The sequence below is a fragment of the Rhinolophus hipposideros genome (assembly GCF_964194185.1).
Source record: "Rhinolophus hipposideros genome assembly, chromosome: 25".
NCBI lineage: Eukaryota > Metazoa > Chordata > Mammalia > Chiroptera > Rhinolophidae > Rhinolophus > Rhinolophus hipposideros.
Window position 1 is genome coordinate 17790518 of NC_138071.1, and position 20492 is coordinate 17811009.

Genomic DNA, 20492 nt, shown 5'->3' on the forward strand with positions numbered 1-20492 from the left:
ACATACCTTCTGTATCACCTGAGTGGAGTTACCATCTGTCCACAGCCAGTCCCATCAGATACAGAGAAAACAGACAAGAGATCTGCACTCTTGTCCTGAATCTGCTACATGTAACTTTGGAGAGATATAGATACACATATAGACACAGATACAGATAATATAGATAGATCTAGGCACACACACATACACACACACACACACACACACACACACACAGAGGAAACTTTTCAGGGTCCCAATGTCCCATGTGTTGGCAATAAGCATTTATTGAACACTTACCTTTTGGGAAAGCAAATTATTAAGCACTGGAGAGAGTAAGACGTGACATAAAAAAATGAGAAGTAATGAAACTCGTTCTTTCAGTCTCCAGGAAAATCAGAGGCACGTCCAAAGCCACATCACATACAGGAGGGAAGCCCTGCAGATCCTTAGATACTGAAGTGGGGCAAGAGGAAATTATAGTTGAAGCAAAACTATTCTGGCAAAGAGATATAAAGGGGATCAGAGCAGAGAAAACTCAGACAGGGAGACCCATGTGGTGAGGGAATCAGACTCTAGGTGTGACGAGGACCTGTGCCGGGAATGACAGCTCCCCCCTATGGAAACACCACGGGGCAATGGGAAGAACTTGGTCTGGGGATGGGACGCTGGGAGACTAGGGACTGCCACCAGTTGTCCTCGATTATCAACGAGTGGCTGTAAGATGAGGGGTGGGGCCTGACAGTCTATGTGGCCCTCTCTGATCCATAGCGTCTGACTTTCTCCTTCATCAGCCATTGACACTAGGCACGTCTCCTTGTGTTCTCGGCATGCATGTTAACTTGTCCCCAGCTTCTTCTAGACATTTTCCGTGTTGGTGGTTGGAAGTCTTCAGAGCAGTCCCCGATGGCTGAAAGCCTTACTGAGAAAAATTGTGGAATAGTGACTAGCACTTGTGTCGAACTTCTGTGCAGACTATGCTTAACCACTTTTTCCATATTAGTGTGTGAAGTCGGTACTATTATCATTCCCATTTTATAGATAAGGAAACTGAGGCACAGAGTGGTTAAGCAAATTACTCAGGGTCACGCAGCTACAGGGGGGAGACTTGGGTTTCAAACCAAGGCAGTTTGGCTCTGGACCCCATGTGTGAAACCACCAAATTTCGCTACCTCTCTATTATAAAACAAATAATAAGAGCAATGACATAATATCATATGTGGGAACCTCTTGGCCGTTCTGAACAGGGACAGTTTTGAGCTCTTAGGAGAGAGCCAGGAGAGCAAGAAGGTGCTGGTGGGGTGTCAGGGTAACTGAGGGTGTGCTGAAGGGTCTGGGAGGATGTCGCAGCTACTGAACACATGCATTACTGCCACCGTATCTATTTCCCTCTAAAAATTAACAGCAACAAAGAAAGACGATCATTTGCAACTTTACAAAGAAGCTAGCAGCTATAGGAATCTGGAAATAATATCCTCTTAACTCAAAGGACTGATGCGTTGGTTTAAATGGGGTTGACTTTAAAGCTGGTATGTGAGTTTACTGGGGCCATTGGCAGGGACGCTAACAATTTATGGAATGCATTTTTGGAAAGGATTAGGGGAAAAAACATGTTGTGTCTTACAAACCCAGAGTTAGGAATACAGCTCTAAGGGGTGAGCATTAAATATCAAGCTTTCAGTATGCACAGTTTTTCAGGGGACTTCTTTCTTCTCCTTTTCTTTTGCAGATCTTACCCAAAAGATCAAATTCAGGCCATATCGGATGTGCCCAAATCATTTCCATCTGACGCCCAGGATGGCCCAGGAGGCCTGGCCTTGACGAGCAGCTCCCAGTGAGTACGATTTGTGAGGGGACCAAGATAGAACCACGTCCGTTGTTTCTGTTCAGGTCCCAAGCCTCGCTGGCATCATGTCACTGGTTTCCCTCTGTCTGCAGTGGTTTAAAAATGGCCTGCTCTTGACATTCCGGCCATCGATTAAAGTAAGAAAAAAGAAGTCCTTCATTTGTATTCCATTTTCCTCCCACACTCTCTCTCCCCACTGCATAAATGACGTGGTTCCTACAGAGTGGAGTTTATGTATAACAGGTGGCTAAACTGAGGCACAGAGCCCTTGACTGAGGTCTGCTACTGCCGCTCCATTGTTGTGTAACCAGGAAAGGGACATGCATAGATCTCTCCATCTAGAAAAAAGTCCTGGTAGCCTACGAGTGTAAAACCAAACGGAAAACATCAGGCTTTTGAAAGAATCCCTTTGTTGCTCTTTCTGGGACGAGTGCTTGGAGCCCACCTGCCTGGCCCCGGTTTTCACAGCTCCCCATGACACACAGAGCCTTTTAGTTCTGTGTTCACCTCCACATTGACCAAGCATGATCAGACAAAATACACCTGGCAGAAAGGATTCCAGCTGCTCCTGAAGGCCGCAACGATTGCGTCAAGGGTAGAAGTTTGACAGGGAGGCAGGGTCTAAAGGGAAATGAAACAGGGCATTGTGACTGGCAGCCAGGCCCTGGATCAAGGGTGCACAGGACCTCTGCCTCTGCAGGGAGAGTGTCTGATGGGAAAGGCTTGTTTCATCGCATACAGTGGTCCTACCCCGGGAAGGGCCCTTTGCCATCCCTGCCTTCAGTACTCTAGGTTGCTTTTCTTTTTAAAGACTTTTTTAAAGAGCAGTTTTAGGTTCACAACACACTTGAAAGGAATGTGCAATAATTTTTACCTCATACATACACACACACACACACACACACACACACACACACACACCGGGGGTGACAAAAAATGTATATACATTTTAAGAGACCTTATCTATGCTCAAGCAGTAGTTCACCATAAACAGAAGTGTCTGGATGCTGATGGTAACCACTTGAGCACCTCTTGTCATGGCAGAAGTCAAATGTGACTTGTATTCATCTTTTGTTATCGGTATATATTGAGTATCACAATTTGGACAAATGTATAATGACATATATACGTCAGTATAATATCATGCAGTCTTTTCATTGCCCTAAAAATCCTCTGTGCTCTGTCTCTTCGTCTCTCCTGCCCCTCCCCAAGCCTTGGCAACCACTGATCTTTTTATAGTCTCCACAGTTTTGCCTTTTCCAGAAAGTCATCGAATTAGAAACATATAGTATGTAGCCTTCTCAGATTGGTTTCTTTCCCTTAGTAATATTCATTTAAGTTTCCTCCATGTCTTTTCATGACCTGGTAGCTCATTTCTTTTTAGTGCTGAATAATATTCCATTGTCTGGATGTATCATAGTTTAGCTGTTCACCTGTTGAAGGACATTATATCTTGGTGGCTTCCAAGTTTGGGCAATTATGAATAAAGCTGCTGTAAACATCTGTGTGCAGGTTTTCGTACAGACCTACATCTTCAACTCCTTTGGGTAAATATCGAGAAGCACAATTTCTGGATCATATGGTTAGAGTATGTTTAGTTTTGCAAGAAACCACGAAACTGTCTTCCAAACGACCTGTACCATTTTCTATTCTCACCAGCAATGTATGAGAGTTGCTGTCGCATCACATTCTCACCAGCATTTACTGTTATCAGTGTTCTGGATTTGGGCCAGTATAATAGGTATGAAGTAGTATCTTGTTTTAATTTGCATTTCCCTGGTAACATATGATGTTCAGCATCTTTTCATATGTTTATTTGCCATCTGTATGTCTTCTTTGGTGAGATGTCCGCTAAGGTCTTTGGCCCATTTTTTAATCAGTTTTTTTCCCCTTATTGTTGATTTTGAAGAGTTCTTTGTGTATTTTAGATAACAGCCCTTTATGAGGTGACGTCTTTTGTGAATATTTTCTCCTAATCTGTGGGTTGTCTTCTAATTCTCTTGACGTTGTCTTCCACAGAGCAGAAGTTTTAAATTTTAATGAAGTTTAGCTTTTTAATTATTTCTTTCATAGATTGTGACTTTGACGTTATATCTAAAGAGCCATCACCATGGCCCAGGTCATTTAGGTTTTCTCCTGTGTTATCTTCTAGGAGTTTTAGTTTCGTGTTTTACATTTAGGGCTGTGATCCATTTTGAGTTAATTTTTGTGAAGGATGTAAGGTCTCTGTCTAGATTCATTTCTTGGCATGTGGATGTCCAGTTGTTCCAATACCATTTGGTGAAGAAACTATCTTTGTTGTATTGCCTTTGCTCCTTTGTCAAAGACCAGTTGACTATATTTATGGAGGTCTGTTTCTGGGTTCTCTGTTCTCTTCTGTTGATCTATTTGTCTATTCTTCCACCAATGCCATGCTGTCTTGATGACTTTATAGTAAGTCTTGAAGTCAGGTAACATCAGTCTTCCAACTTTGTTCTTTCCCTTCAATATTGTGTTCGCTCTTCTGGGTTGTTTGCCTCTCCATATAAACTTTAAATTAGTTTGTTGCTATCCCTAAAATAATTGCTGGGAGTTTGATTGGGATTGCATTGGGTCTATAGATCAAGTTGGGAAGAACTGACATCTTGATAATATTGAATCTCTCTGTCCATGAACATAGGCTAGCTCTCCATTTATTGAGGATGTTTGAAAAGGAGTGATGAGAAGAGACATGTTTGCTCTGTACCTGATCTTACCTGGGAAAGCTTTGAGTTTCTCAACATTAAGTGTAATGTGAGCTGTAGGATTTTTGTAGATAGTCTTTAGCAACTTGAGAAAGTTTCCCTCCAGTTCCAGTTTACTGAGAATTTTTTTTATTGTGAATGGGTGTTGGATTTTGCCAGATTCTTTTTCTGCATCTGTTGATATGATGACATGATTTTTATTTTTCAGTCTGTCAATGTGGTAGGCTTTTTTAATATAAAATTTTAATACCATGCAAATGTTATTTTAAAAAATAGAATGTTTCCATCACCCAAATGATTCGTTTTTACTATTTAAATCAAGAGACGTTCTAGAGAAATCCCCACAGAGCAATCTGCCCAGTACTGATCACCTTTCACTTTCTAGAAATCAAATCACATCAAGAAGCATTTATTGAACTCCTTTTATGTGCAAAACATAGTACCTGACACCAAGGAAAAGGCCAAGTAGCATATCCTGACAGTGTTTTTTTTTTTTTTTTCTATTTTGAAATCATTTAAAAAGTCTCAAAGGAGTTGCAGAATTGGTGCAGAGGCTTGCTGGGTAGCCCTCACCTTGCTTTTCCCAATGATAACATCATACATAACCATAATATGTTACCAAGACTGGGACACAACCCTCTGGTTTAACAGATGATGGAAACTTGGGAAGCCTGGATAACTTGACCGAAGGGACACAGTGAGTGAGTTCATTTGGTGTCCCCACCACAGTCACACTCTTCACCCCACAGGGGCAGGCAGTGGACAGTTAGGGCAATATCAAGGCTTTGCCTGATTCCAGCTTCTGCCACTGATGAGCTGGATGATTTTGGACAAGTTCCTTGAACTCTCTAAACATCACTTTTTCTCATCTGCAAAATGGAGATAATAATAGTACCTACCTTGAGGGACTGGGAGAAAGTGTACACAAAGTGCTTGGCACGATGCCTGACATATAGCAAGAGCCCAGTTTTATTGGAGGCTTCCTCTGTTCCTGGCACTCTTCTAGGTGCTTTCTATGTTCAATTTCTTGGTCCTTATAACACCTCTAGAACACATCATCATCATCTTACCAATGAGGAAACTGAGGCACAAAGAGGTCCCAGAGCTGGGACTCAAAGTTGGGCAGTCTGGACTGAGGGTTCTGGCTTCCAAACTCCTACAGTTAAGACTTCACGAGCAGTACTGCTGCCATTGCTGTTCCAGCACATTCCCTCCCACTTGGACCCCGGGCTTGCTGAGGTGGCTTCTCTGAGCCATCTCACTAGTGTCACTTGTGTGTGTGAACTTGAGTCCAGGTCAGGGCGCAATCCCAAGGCACTTACCATTTGGCCACTATGAGCCCAGTGGTGGATGAGCTTCTCAGGTGACTTCACTAAGCTTGCGGGCCTTGAAGGCTATAGCCAATCATCCAACCTGAGTAGCTCTGCCTGTTCATTCCCAGAACCTCCTCTCGTTACCTCCCTCCTTTTCTCTACCTCTTGAGCCCCCTTTGTCTCCAAAGGTTTTGCTAATAAATCTTCTATTTGTTAATTAGTTGAGCTATGTTTGCATCTTAAAAAAAAATTAATCAAAGATATGGACTGTTACCAAATAGAGTTATTGAGCAGCAAAGGATAACCAATGTCATCATACTAGGTTAATAGAACTCTAGCTCCAAACAAACAAAATTTGACAGTTTAATGAGCCTCTGCAGGCTTAGCAGGTGGGGTAGAACTTCAATGAGGCTTTTAAAAATACTGAAAATAGTTCGAGGACTCCTAAGGGCTTAGGAATCCCAGGGACTTAATCCAGTCCCCAAAGATTCTAAAGATTCCAGAAAATCCCCTATAAAATATAAATACACTTTATTGTATGTGCTTTATGTTGGCCTAAATCCTTTTTTTGATATCTTAATCTCATTCTACTTTAAAGTTTGATATTTACATGGGAATCTCTAAAATTTAAGGATATCCAATTACAGTAAAATATGTCAATGCACATATGGTACCCAGGTGCATAATAAATGTAGAAATCATTATTTTAAAAATTGTGGCATGCAGTTTCTTTCCTAGTCTTTCAATCTCTGTCTACCTACCCACTTATTTTCAGCCATTTTCCTTTTTCTACCCAGCCTCCGCCCCATTCGTCATATTCCTTTTCTTGCTATTATGTCGGTAGTGTAATAAACTTTTAATAAACATATAGTGTACTGATCTGGGTTCTCCAAAGACAAAGAAACAGAGACAAATTTATTTTAAGGAATGAACTTACGTGATTTTGAGAACAGGCAAGTCCAGAACTTGCAGGACAGGCTAGCGGGCTGGAAATTCCAAGCTTGAGTATGAAGGCAGTCTCGAGGCGAAATTCCTTCCTTCTCTAGGGGTGGAATCCATACCACAAAAGAAATGGGCCAACTTCATTCAATTTTCTGTTGGCTTGTTTTGGTGGAATGTATAAACCATTCACCACCAGGCATCGTTGCATAGTCTTAAAGGAGTAAGGAATTAAAGCGATTTGAGCTCAGCCTTTCAGTAGAGGAAAGCCCTGTGACACCCAGACACAAGTGTGCGGTTGAGTTATTCTGGATTTTAGGTATGTTAATGAGATTTGGGGTGTGAAAAGAGATAAAAGAGGAATGAAAAGGAATTTCTGCTTTCTGGAGACCAAGAGAGCCCTGAGGTCAGACATAACTACACTGAACTCTGATCTTTTCTTCTTGTAAGGTCAGTGCCATCAACTGGTTACTTTTGTGAGAAAGAAACGTGTTCTATCTAAAAATGGAACATAATTAGTTTGTTGAACAAAATGACTTGCTATGTACTAGATGTTGGTGTTCCCCCAAATTTGTATTTTAAATCCTATTGCCCAATGTGATGGTATTTGGATGTGGGGCCTTTGGGAGGTGATTAGGTCATGAGGGTGGAGCCCCCATGAATGGGATTAGTGCCCTTATGAAAGAGGCCTCTGAGAGCTTGTCACACCATCTACCATAGGAGGACATTGAAAACTTGCATGTGTATAAAGCTATTTGTTGAAGTGGAATTTGACCTGGACATTAGGTTAATGAAAGCACAGAAGAAGTATGAACTGATTTTTCCTTTAGGGCAAATGATTTATTGGGGTTTATACAGTTAGCCTTGGACACTGATCTTCATAAGTCTTCCTTCACACATCTCAGGACAAAATCAATGTCAGTATTCCAAATTGCCTTGGGGTAGTGCAATAGCTTGAAAAAAGCTAAAGCACATCCTCTCTTCTGTTTTCCTTTTGAATATTTCCATGGACATTCACTAAGTTAGAGTCAGTGGTGGGATCTGGGTCACTGAGTTAAGCCAAACTCATTGGCCCATCCGTTTCTTACTACTGAATAAGACATCAGAAATCCAAAGTTCAGAGACTTGCTTAGAACAACCCTGAGCCTCTGGGTGATACAGCCTCCAGAACCTTCCAGGAGGATGGATGTTTGGCTTTCATAAGCCCAACTGTTATGCCATCTATTAGGAAGATGGAAGGTCTGACTAGACATATCTCCCAGGTGGCAGTTTATGTCCATTTCCTCTCACATAGTCATCACAGGACATCATTGTGGGGCCCACTCGCTCAGCAGCTTTATGAAACCAGGATGGAACCCCAGAAGGATGGAGATGTGGATAGTGGAGAAGAGCTGGAATGGATGAATCACTGGTGATGAAGGCACTTTTTTGTCAAGGATGGAGACAGAGGATACTTTTAAGAGACTGAACACTTTTTGTTTTATCAAAGGAAGCCTGAGGCACCATAGACAACCCAAGCAAGAAGCAAGAGGACCGGTACTTGGCCTCTAGCCAGATATCTGTGCAGGCTGGGAGGGGCAGCCTGACAGAGTCAGGGAGATAGGCTGTCTTCTTGTCTAGTCACCGTGACATGACAGGGTTGTGGGGTCACTCAGATCTGTTCGTTGAATCCTTTGGCCCCCTAAACTCCAGATGGCTTCTTGGGTGGGAAGAAAGTGACAGCAGCTCTACAGAGGGGCAGCCTTGTCAAGATTCTGGTGGTCCACAGCCAGCTCTGGCCTTATACACAGGCACTCCACAATATTTACTAATGCCTGTCATTGACAAAACACTGCTCTAGACACTGAGGGGAGTTACAAGGGCTCTAAAGGTTCTCCCCATTCATGAGGGTAGAGATATGAATTGACACAAAACCGTGGAAATGCAAGTGACCAAGAAACTGCCCATCAGTTTCAGCCGTACAGAGATCTACAGAAATCCCCCTGCCAGCTCATCAGTCGGACACACATCCCATCTTAGAACTAGAAGCATCCTGCTCAGCCATCAGTCCTCTTCCCGATTTACAGGTGAAGAAATGGAGCCCAGAGAAGGGAAGTTCTGTGCCCAGCACAGTTAGGAGGAGGCAGAGGTGGAAGTAGAACCCCAGGCTGCTGGAGCGGACTAGGGCTCCCTGTCCTACCCATGCTGGGAAAGAACGAAGTGAAAGAAGACAAATACTGCAACCATCTGGGTTCTAATCCCCTCTCTGATACAATGAATGCTTCCAAATAGTCAAGACAGCATGCGGCTTGGCCTCTTTGTCACCTACAAACTGACCGAAGTACAAAATTACCAAAATAGCATCAGGATAGCCTTGACCCTGAACTCTATGTATGTCTTCCCAATGTAGTCATGCCAGTCTGTCTGCCACTCCTAGCATGGCTTTCTCATCAAATCTATACCCTGTGGAACATGCTGGTTACAAGCGGAAGTTTGAATCCTACCATTGCCCCTGCTGGCGGTGTGACTTTGGACAAGTCCCATAAAGGGCAAGTCACTCCTTTAGTTTCCTTATCTGGGAAGTTAGGAGGTGGGACCAGATCCTCTTGAAAGTTCTGCTTAGTGCAGATGTGATTGTGCTTCTGTTTATTAACAAATGTGAGAAATGACAAGTGTGCCGGTTAGAAGAGAAGAAGGATCGGGACACAGGCCAGTGGTGGGAGAAAAATGGATGACAAAGCTTTTTCACTCAGCTGAACACCAGCTTCTCTTGTTTCTCTTTGCCTTGCTCTTGGGGTGCTTCTGACGACAGAGGAAGAAGAACACAGGAACTCTGAGTTATTATTGCAGAAGACCGTGTGGTCAGGCATTTGACCAGGAAGCCCATGGTACATTGAACAGCAGTGAGGCAGTGATTGGCTGAGGAGTTGAGGATGACTGGCTCTTTGGCCCCAGCCCAGAAACAGAGGGTATCAAAGAAGTATAAAATTTCAGGATGTATCAGCTGACGTGGACTACACGATCACCAGGGTTACCCCAGGAACTACCTAGAAGCCACCTGCGGGGGAATTGGAACTAATAATCGGGAATCACTGGGAATGGGCCCCAGAACCTGCAGTTTCACCAGCAGCTAAGATCATTTTCAGGCTCATGTTTTAGAACCACTGATATGGTCCATCCCCGTGCTTGCAAACGAGGATTAGCTCTGTCTTTTGTCTCTGATCCCTTCTCGATAGAAGTTGTTCCATGTAGAGAAATAGAGTTTGATGACAGCCTTGCTCCCCCTTCTAAGTCACTAGTGTTCAGGGTGTTGGCAAGTAAGCGTAAGGAAGACTGGGTGAGAAAAAGCTTGAAAATCCTAGAGGCCTTAGGCAAAGGTGAATTTGGTTCTCTTTTATCTATTGCGCCCCCCCCCCCACAAAAAAAGTGTTAATGCTGGTGCATATGTACATGGTCCCAAGTATTATTAGAGTGAGAGCAAGGCTTCATGAAAAAGGAGACCTTGACCTTTCATAGGCCCCCTGGAATAGGTCAGAAGGTGCCCAGGATGAGCTAGTTCCAGGAACAGCTGCCCCCTCCCCACTGCTTCCTCTAGCAGAGTCCTAGCCTCTCACAAAAGCCATTTCTCTGAGGTCAAGGACTGAGAACAAACTGCAAATAAAAACATCAGTCTTCTTTGCAGCTGACTCACTTGAGGTCGCCACCCTGGGGAGCAGCCAAGCCTCTATAAGGCTGGAGCAGCTTGATGTGGGGCATGTATAAATTAGGAAATGTGTAGTTCTAAATGGAAAAATAATAGGTAGTATTATTTGCAAAGCTGGTAGACAAATTTGGCATTATCTGTGCTAAGACTTTTAAATATTTACAACCAAGAACCTACAGGAGTAATGTTGCCACAGAGACCTTTCTGATGGAGGACTAAAAACTTCCCGAGAGCCTTTTGCTAAAGCTTTCTGCTAACTCATTCGACACTTTTTTCTTCCTTCCTTCCTTCCTCCCTTCCTTCCTTCCTTCCTTCCTTTTCTGCTTCTCCTCCTCTTCCTCCTTCTGTTCCTCCCCCTCCCCCTCCTCTTCCTTCCTCTTCTTCTTCTTTGTAAATAATGGCTAAATTTTCCTAGGTCACCTTAGTAAACACTATATGGTAATACTTTGAATGTTGCCAAGGGTCCAGGAGCCTGGGATACACTCATAATACACGGGTAACTACTCAGGAAAGAGGTCCCTTTGCTAATAAGCAGGTGGACATGCTAAACTGATTGCTATTTAACATTGAGGATCCATAGAACCTCCTTGCCAAAGCATTTCATTTGAGGTGGGCCCTGGAAATCCATTCTGGAAAGTATTGAGAACTATTCAGGAAGCGTTAGAAGTTCATGTCCTCTTAGGACTTAAGCTGTTCTTAAGGAATCATGACCAAAAGCCAACTCCCAGTAAGAGGTTTCTTGGAGGTATTGAGACTGGGGAGTTTGTGAACTTGGCCTTCCCAGAGTAGAGAAGGGAGGCACTGACCCAGAACTAGACACTCCCGGGTAGCACCTACCTTATGTCCTCAGTACTGACCAGTCGGAATGCTGGTCTCCACTGGCACATCCCGCACCCCCACGGGGACAGTCCTAGGACAGTGTAAGCAATTTGCCAAAAGTCCTGTCAAAGTGAGCGGCAGTGCCAGGGTTCAAACTCACATCCACCAAACCCCAAAGCCACACTATAGTATATGATAAGTGCCATGGGGACAGTTTCAAGAAGTTATGAAAGTAATTCTATGCTTGTAATTATTGAGGAGCAATTTGCTGAATCTCAGATGACTTACGTATAAATCGGGGCTAATAATACCCACTCACAGAGTTGCAGTGAGTATTGAATGAGATAAAATGTGTGTATCGAGCATCCAACATTTTTTCTGGCACACAGAAGTCTCGTAAAACATGAGAGCTATTATTTTTATTGTGTTCGGGGAGTAGAAAGAAATGAATGAGTAGCTGAAGTGTGTACATTGTTTTCTATGATCCAATTCAGAGACAGATCAATGATCTTTGGGAAATGAAAAGAAGCGTTATAAATTGTTACCCTACCCAGGTTGGATTCAACAAATCTTTAAACCAGCAGACCAAAACAAAAAAGCTTGATTTTTAGGGAAGGTTGTAAGCGATTGAATGGGAATGTACTCATGACTGTTTTGAATAGAAAAGCAATTTACAGAGTTATAAATATAAACAGTAAAGGGACAGGAAAAAACAAAACCAACAGCAAAGAACATAATATTCAACCAGTCAAGACTATAAAAAGATTTCCATCCTTCATTCCACATGTATTGAGCGTCTTCTACGTGCTGAGAACTGTGCAGCACTGATCTGTGCCCCTCTCAGGAGGGCATTTCTGGTGGTAGAGACTAAATTGTAGACTCCCTGGGCATAGAGGGACCACAGCACATTTCTGTAATGACAGGTGAAGACCATACCAGAGGAAGCAGTTTAGCAGAGGATAGTAACATGACCAGAAACATTTTCAACAGTAACAGCTGCTTGTACTGAAGCAATGATATTTATTAGGAAAGCTTTTGCAAATAAGATTTTGCTGAAATTGTGCCATTTGATGGTTTCAATGGAGAATGCTAGAAAGATGTGATTATTCCTAAAAATTAAAAAAAATTTTAAAAAGTAAGGATTTTTCTTTTCTTTCTCTTTCTTTCTTTTTTGGGAGTGGAGTGGGGTGGGGGCCTCCTCCTGCACTTAATGTAGCTGTTGGAGTTTGTAGAAGGTATATCAGAAAAATGTTTTGTAATTTCAAAGAGACCTCGGTTAGGTAAGTACCCTTACTTAATACCATATATAAAAATTAACTCAAAATGGATCAAAGACCTAAATGTAAGACCTAAAACTGTAAAACTCTTAGAAGAAAACATAGGGCAAAAACATAGGGCATTGGATTTGGCAGTGATTTCTTGGATATGACACTGAAGGCATGGGCAAGAAAAGAAAAAATAGACAGATTGAGCTTCATGAATATTTAAAAATTTGTGCCACAAAATTCCCTATCAACAAGTAGAAAGGCAATCCACATAAGGGGAGAAAATATTTGCAAATCATATATCTGATAAGGGATTAATACTCAGAATATATAGAGAACTCGCAAAACTCAACAACAAGAGACCCAACTCAATTCAAAAATGGGCAAAGGACTTGAATAGACATTTCTTCAAAGAAGATACAAATGGCCAAACAAGCACATGAAAAGATGCTCAACACCAATCATCAGGAAAATGCAAATCAAAACCACAGTGAGATACTACCTCACACCCTTTAGTGTGGCTACTGTAAAAAAACAAACAAGAAAATCAAAATAGCAAGTGTGGCAAGGATGTGGAGAAATTGGAACTCTTGTGCACTATTGGTGGGAATGTAAAATGGTACAGCAGCTGTGGAAGAGTATGGTGGTTTTCCAAAAATTAAAAATAGAATTACCGAATGATCCACCAATTCTACTTCTGGGTGTAAACCAAAAATAATTAAAAGCAGGATGTTCAAGAGATATTTGCATACCCAGGTGCAGCGTTATTCACAATAGCTAAAATATGAAAGCAACCCAAGTGTCAATTGATAGATGAATAGATAAACAAAATGTGGTGTATACATACAATGCAATGTTATCCAGCCTTGGAAAAGGAAAGAAATTCTGACACATGCTACAGCATGGATAAAACTTGAGACATTATGCTAGGTAAAATAAGCCAGTCACAAAAAGATAAATATGGCGTAATTCCACTTATATGAAGTATGAGGTACTTAGAGTAGCCAAAATCATAGAGACAGGAAGTAGAATGGTGGTTGCTGGGACCTGGGAGGAAGGGGGAAATTGGGCCTTAATGTTTAATGGGTGGAGTTTCAGTTTTGCAAGATGAAAAAAGTTCTGGAAATAGATGATGGTGGTGGTCACACAACATTGTGAATGTTAATACCACTGAACTATACAGTTAAAAATGGTTAAGATAGTACAATTTATGTTATAATATTTTCCCACAATAAAAAGATTTAGAAAAAAACAAAACCAAAAAACTAAGTACTTTAGGCCAAATGCTGTACCATTCAAAGATAAAAGTAGTTTTATGATGTGAGACATTAGATCCAGGAAAACCTTCTTAATATTTAACTGTTCTATAAGCTAGTGGTACCAGATTTTAAAATTCATAAGCCAGAATAATTTTTTCTTCAATTAAGGAGCATGGAACCAAGGAAATGTTGACAACATTGTATTTCGCCAAATAAGAGTATTGAAAGAAAAGAAAAATCCTACCTTCTTTTATCATCAGTTTCCCACAAAAGAAAAGAGTCTTTTACATCTAAAAATAAAACCCAAGATAAGGACATAAACTGAAAACAAGATAGACTCCTTTCCAGGAAAGGTTAATAGATAGCCTTGACCTTGTGATATAGTCCAGCTAGGCCGTGGCCAGTATCTGTGTTCCTTCCTTCCATGACAGGCTGCAGGACTGCATTTTCCAGCCCCTAGACATTTGGGCGGGACCACGTGACTCATTCTCACCAGTGCAAGAGCAGAAGGGATGCATGCCCCTCTGAACCAGGTGGCTAAGAGCAGGTGTGGCCTTCCCACCCTTTTCTCCCATGTCCTAGAAGATGGCAGAGCCCCTAGAATGTGGAAGGAGCTCAAGTCCCAGAATGACCAATGAAATAGTCCTCACCTTTGGCGATTGTGATAGGACTGAGAAATACACCTTTATTTTGTTAAGCTACTGAAATTGGAGGCTGTTTGTTAGAGACATATTATTATTTAGCTTAACTAATACCGGGCATGCCAAAAAAATGGCATACAAGTGGACACTGTGCTCAGTGTTGCTCAGGCAGTAGTTTGCCATAATCAGAAGTGTCTGCATGCTGATGGTAACCACTTTGAGCACCTCTTGTCATTGCAGAAGTCAAACGTGACTTGTGTTCATCTTTTGTTATCGGGATATATTGAGTGTTACAACTTTAATACAGTTTTCCTTTCTTAAAATGCATATACTTTTTTTGGCACCCTCTGCATATACCAATTCATAAATAAATGTATCAGTACATATATTATATTATATTATATTATATTATATTATATTATATTATATTATATTATTTTATTATATTCATTCATTTTTTTTTTTCCCTGAGCCAGTGAAAACTTGATCACAGGATACAGTTGGGAACCTCTGTTATACTGCCTGGATTTAGAATTTTAGATGCTAGGAGAGTAGACGTGAACGAATTCAGCTACTAAGAGTCATGACAGTTTTTATTTATTCTTTTGATTTTTAAGTACTCTAGCATAAAATTTACTAGTTACTCTCAATTTAAATTTATTCCTAGGAAGTAGCAAGGAATCACATATGTTAATTGATGCAGAAGAATCATTTCTACTTGGTCCATATCACTCCATCTAATTTGATATTACTTAGCTTATAAGAATCTTGCTGGTTTTAGTCAAGGTCTACTGAACTTTCTAGTTCAGGTGTAATACTTAGAACAAAATTGTCAAGTGGCCCTATGAAAAGTCACTCAAAAATATAAATGGTCACGAGCCAGACTGTAACATTATGAAGATCTGACCAGGAAGACACCACACCACATCTCAATGCTGTGTAAGACATATCAATGTTTTGCAGGGCCAAACCAATGAAAAAAAGAAAACTCTGTTTAAGCCAAAGGTAATATATTTTAAAAGGTCAGATAGTCATAGACACAGACAATAATTTAGTGGTTACCAGAGGGTAAGGGGGTGGGGGGTGGGTGATGAGGGTAAAGGGGATCAAATATATGGTGATGGAAGGAGAACTGACTCTGGGTGGTGAACACACAATGGGATTTATAGACGATGTAATACAGAATTGTACACCTGAAATCTATGTAAATTTACTAACAATTGTCACCCCAATAAATTTAATTTTAAAAAAAAAGGATAAAAAAGGTCAGATAGAATATGGGATTCAGAGTGTCCGAATATCAATCCTCAGTTTGACTCTGGATTAATGAGAGACAATAGCAAGATTTCGATAGTCATGTGTCCTGAGTAGCAGGTTAAGGAATCAACACACAGTAGCATCATTTTCAGTGTTTCGGGTTATTGTTCAGTAATGTGATTATAGCTGCTTTGTAAAATAAGTCTGAAATTAGTCTTTTGTCTGTGGGTGATCATACATTGTCTAACATCTAAAAAGTCCCTGGTACCTTCCAAGAGATGGATATTAATGGAGACCTTCAGAGCAGGTTTAACACACACACACACACACACACACCCCATCAGTCTTTTACATTAAAGTGACACCTCAGTTTTTGACTAAAGACTAGCATTACACAGTTTGATGCCAACAGTACATATAAGGACCATTCTATGTACAGCGCACATTCAACATGTCTTCATTGGCTTAGTCACTGATGAAAGAGCTCCTTGATTTACAACACTTTGTCCTCAATGACTTATAGCTGTTTCCAAAAGCCCAAACCATTTTCAGAGATGTGAAGTAGATGTTGTGAGATGGAAGGAAGCCTTCACTTGGAGCCAGAAGTTCTGTTTTTCTGTTTGCCAGCTATGTGTTCTTGGCAAGTAACTTTACAGCTCGGGGCCTTGGTTTCTCCGTGCTATGGAAGGAAATACAAAGTATTAGAGATTTTTTGAGGATAAATGGGATAATGTATAAATAGTACAATACATGGCATGATTATTTATTATTGTCACTTAAAGGGATATAGGTATAGCCTTTGAAAGTAACTTCACACAAAGATTTTCCAAAATGTTTGGATTCATGAAAATTAATTGGAATATGTTTTTGTCTTCACCAAATAGACAGTTCTCATGTATTGCATTAGTCCTAAGATGCTGGTTAAAAACTCAGTCCCACCATTGCAATTTGAGGGATTACTAAAACGGGTGACAGTTTGACAAAGACTTTTGCCATGCCCAGCTTTTTTTTTTTACTGTTTGCAAAGCACAGGAATGCTAATGAGATGAAAATGAGAGGGAGGTAGAGATTTAAAATGGAAAGTACCATGACAGGCCTCTGAAGTTTCTTCTGGATTAGTCTCTGATTAAAGAATGGAAAATATTTTTGCAATGAAAATTCTTGTCATCAAGCCAAACACCTTTGTTAGATTAGATTCCTCTTGGGAGAGCTGAAGCTCCCTTCTGGGCGAAGCACCTTATCTCTTTAGGGACTGGCATCCATCTGTAACCAATAATGTTCTTATAGATCTGTCTGAGCCTGATATTTGGAGGATTTAATATTGAAAATAGAATGATTAAATTGCCCAGAAAGAGTTAATATCTAAATGTCTTCATGTTTGCCCATTTTTGAATCACAGAAGTACACTATTTTGTACATTTCTACAAAGTGCTTATATGTTTAGTGACAAAATACAGTGATAGGTTTCATTATAAAAGTATACTATTCTGTACATTTCTTCAAATATGTTTATTTATAAAAAGTTTAGAAAGTGCAGAAAAGGAAAAAGAATAAAATGAAAATCACCCCTAATGCGACTTCATTTCTGAGCCTATCGTTTGAGTCTTTTTTTCTATGTATGTACCCTCATACATACACATGCATTTATTTCTATGTTATATATGTATAACACATGCAATACACATTTTAATGAGCTCATGTTTACAAACTGCTAGGCTTTTTAATTTAGTCTATCATGAATATTTGCCCATGTCATTAAACATTCTTCTACTGAATGATTGTAAATGGCTGTAGAATTGCCCATCACAGTGGGTTTGGTGTGGTCTGCCTGCAGGGTTCAGGGAGCCCTTTCCTGGGGCCAGGCTAGGTCAGCCTGCCCCTCTGCTCTAGAGGAATGTGTGTTGTGGTGATGACATACCATGGGGGTTCTCACTGGCACCTTCTGCTGTGCCCGCCATAATGTCCCCTGTGTTGTCCCATGGGATTCAACAGAACCGGCAGCTCCCGTCTCTCATGCCTAAGGACTGTGACAGTCTGGCCCTGGCCCTTGGGGTGGGACAGCTATAGCTATCCTGTATGTTAAAGGAGGCAGCTTGGCCAGGAGTTGATACCACAGGCTCTTGTGTCAGATGGACTGGATTTAAATACATGTCCTACTATGCACCAGCTATAGGACTACATGTAAGATGCCTAACCTCTCAGGTGGAGAGAAAATAATAATAATAATAGTATCTAAGTAGCCTTCATAGAGTTGTTGTGATTCTCTAGTAAGGAATTAGAGAAGAATCACAAGAAGCAAGAATCTGGGGAGGATCCTGGGATGGTGGTGGGAGGGGCTGTGTGATGGGGAATTCTATGTCAACTGGGTCACGTCATGGTACCCAGGGGTTTGGTCAAATACCAGTCTAGATGTCACTGTGCAGGTGGTTTTCAGATGTGTTTAACATTTGAGTCAGTAGACTTTGAGTAAAACGATTATCCTCCACAGTGTAGGTGGGCCTCAACCCATCATTGGAAGGTCTTAAGAGGAAAAAGACTGAGCTTCCCTGAGGAAGAAGGACTTCTGCCTCCAGGCAGCCTTCGAACTTGAACTGCAACATCAACGCTTCCCTGGGTCTCCGCCTGCCAGCCTGTCCTGAAGATTTTGGACTTACCAGCCCCACAATCATGTGAGTGAATTCCTAAAAATCAATCTCTCTCTCTCTCTCAAAAAAATATCTATCTATCTATCTATCTATCTATCTATCTATCTATCTATCTATCTATCTATATGTGTATTTTGTTAATAGAGATAGAGACACAGAGAGATAGAGAGATACATGATAGATAGATAGATAGATAGATAGATAGATAGATAGATAGATAATCTCCATCTGTATCTGTTTCTTTGGAGAACCCCAGCAAATACAGGCTGTTGTATAAAGTTTAAGAAAAGTAGAGAACGGTAAAATGGGGAAGAATGCTTGGTTAAGGTCAGTGAAGGAGTAGAGAGAGAGGGGATTATTGGATATGTTCAGAGCAGAAGCCATGTCCTAATACATTTTTGTAAGCTTAACACAGTTCAGTTTCTGATGTATATGTATCAAATAAAAAAAGGAGAAAGAAGGAAGAGGAGAGGGAGAAAGGGAGGGAAGAAAGGAGGCAGGCAAGAGAGAGGAGAGTGGGTGGGGGAGTGAGAAAGAGGGAAAAAGGAAGTCCCAAGGGAGACCAGAGGCACGACTGCTGTAGTTGTCCTTCTGTCTTTAATGCTTCAAACAATGCCTGAATTATTTCTTTTCCGCGTACTTGAAAAATCAAGCAGCAAGCACAAATCTCTTACCATTTCTCTCTAAGCCTTTTGCTTCATCAGACACCTCTCACATCTATATTACTTGGAGGACTAGCCAACAATATCTTCTTTTTAAATGAAAGTATTTAGTCTGGAATCTGTCTTGGCACAGCCATAATGGTCTGCTTTGAGTATGGATTGGTTGGAGAGATGGGACCTGGAAGATGAATGCTTAGATTTCTGGGTAATTCCACCCTGACCACCAGAATTCCCCCACTGTGGTTTCTGTTGGATGCATGCACTGCTTTCTGTCCCTGATATGTGTTGGAGTCACCCCAAAAGCAGCCACCTTCCTGCCCAGGACACAGGGGCCGTGTCCCCAGGAAAATGTCCCGCCTGCGACAATACCTGGAGGGTCTTCTGGAATGAAAGTAAACACAAAAGGTGATGGGTTATTAATGTATTATGTTAGTTTTGTATATTCTCGAGACTGCATTAAGACTGGGTTTTCTCTTTTTGTGGTGAAGTAGCTGTGGTCTGGGGAGACGTTGATGATCAGACAGCCTTCCCACCATAGAGCCAGAGTGTCAGCCTTTTAGTTAAGATCTGACTTGTAGTGAAGGAACTTCCTACCCCTGAAAAAAGAGCTTTAAGGTGGAATCAGGCATGCCTTAGTGTGAAGTGCTCATAAGAGGGAAAGAAGAAAGACATTGAAACCCAAGACAGAAGAAAACATCTTGGAAAATAACCGTTGTGTATTTATTTTATAATTTGTCCCAGAACCATTTTCACTCACTCGCTCGCTCATTCATGTGATTCCTTCCAGTCTTTATTGAGAGTCTATCATATATAAGGCTCTCAGGTACATATTACAAAGAATAGAGGATAAAGGTATAAAAGTGTAAAAGGAAATTTAAACCCACCTTTGACATGGACAAAAGAAGTTCTGGAGATTTCTCAATATTACTTCTAAGCAAGTCAGCTCTAGGAAGTGACATTTGTGTTCATTTTTCCCTCTCCTGCTTTTCATTCCTCCCTTCCTCTACCCCTGCAGACATATCTCTTTGGTGGTTTTATTTAATGCTAGAACCTACACTGAATTGTTCATTTCCACTCCAATCTAAACTTGCCTGACTTAGGTACTATCCTCACCTGGAAAATAACCACAGTAGACAATTTCCTTTGAAGGGGTTTAGTTGAGAATGTAATTGGCTCCCCAATACCCAATTCCCCGTCTGTGGAGAGAGTTGTGAATGACATGCTGTTACATGTGACAGAGAGCAGAGGCCTCCGGGAGACGCAGTGTGTCTCAGTCTCATACTGTGTTTGGTGAGACATGAGTTTTGGGAGACATTTACAGGTACTCTATAGAGAATTTTTTTTTTTTAAATTGAATAAGTGTGGGAAACATCGCATATTATATCCTCCCTTGGAAATTCCCAAGAAACATTAGCATAGTAAAGGCTTAATATCCTGCAGTAAAGAAACTCATTTAATTTGG

General features: G+C 41.1%; 1 protein-coding gene across 1 annotated transcript in view; it reads left to right on the forward strand.

The window, feature by feature from the left end:
• Positions 1–18392, forward strand: part of BPGM (bisphosphoglycerate mutase) — a 66997-nt gene extending 48605 nt beyond the window's left edge. Inside the window, exons 6-7 of the transcript XR_013992595.1 lie at positions 1709–1813; positions 18212–18392. The gene's annotated coding sequence lies outside the window, so the exon portion shown is untranslated. The remainder of the gene's footprint in view (positions 1–1708; positions 1814–18211) is intronic.
• The last annotated feature ends 2100 nt before the right edge of the window (positions 18393–20492 follow it).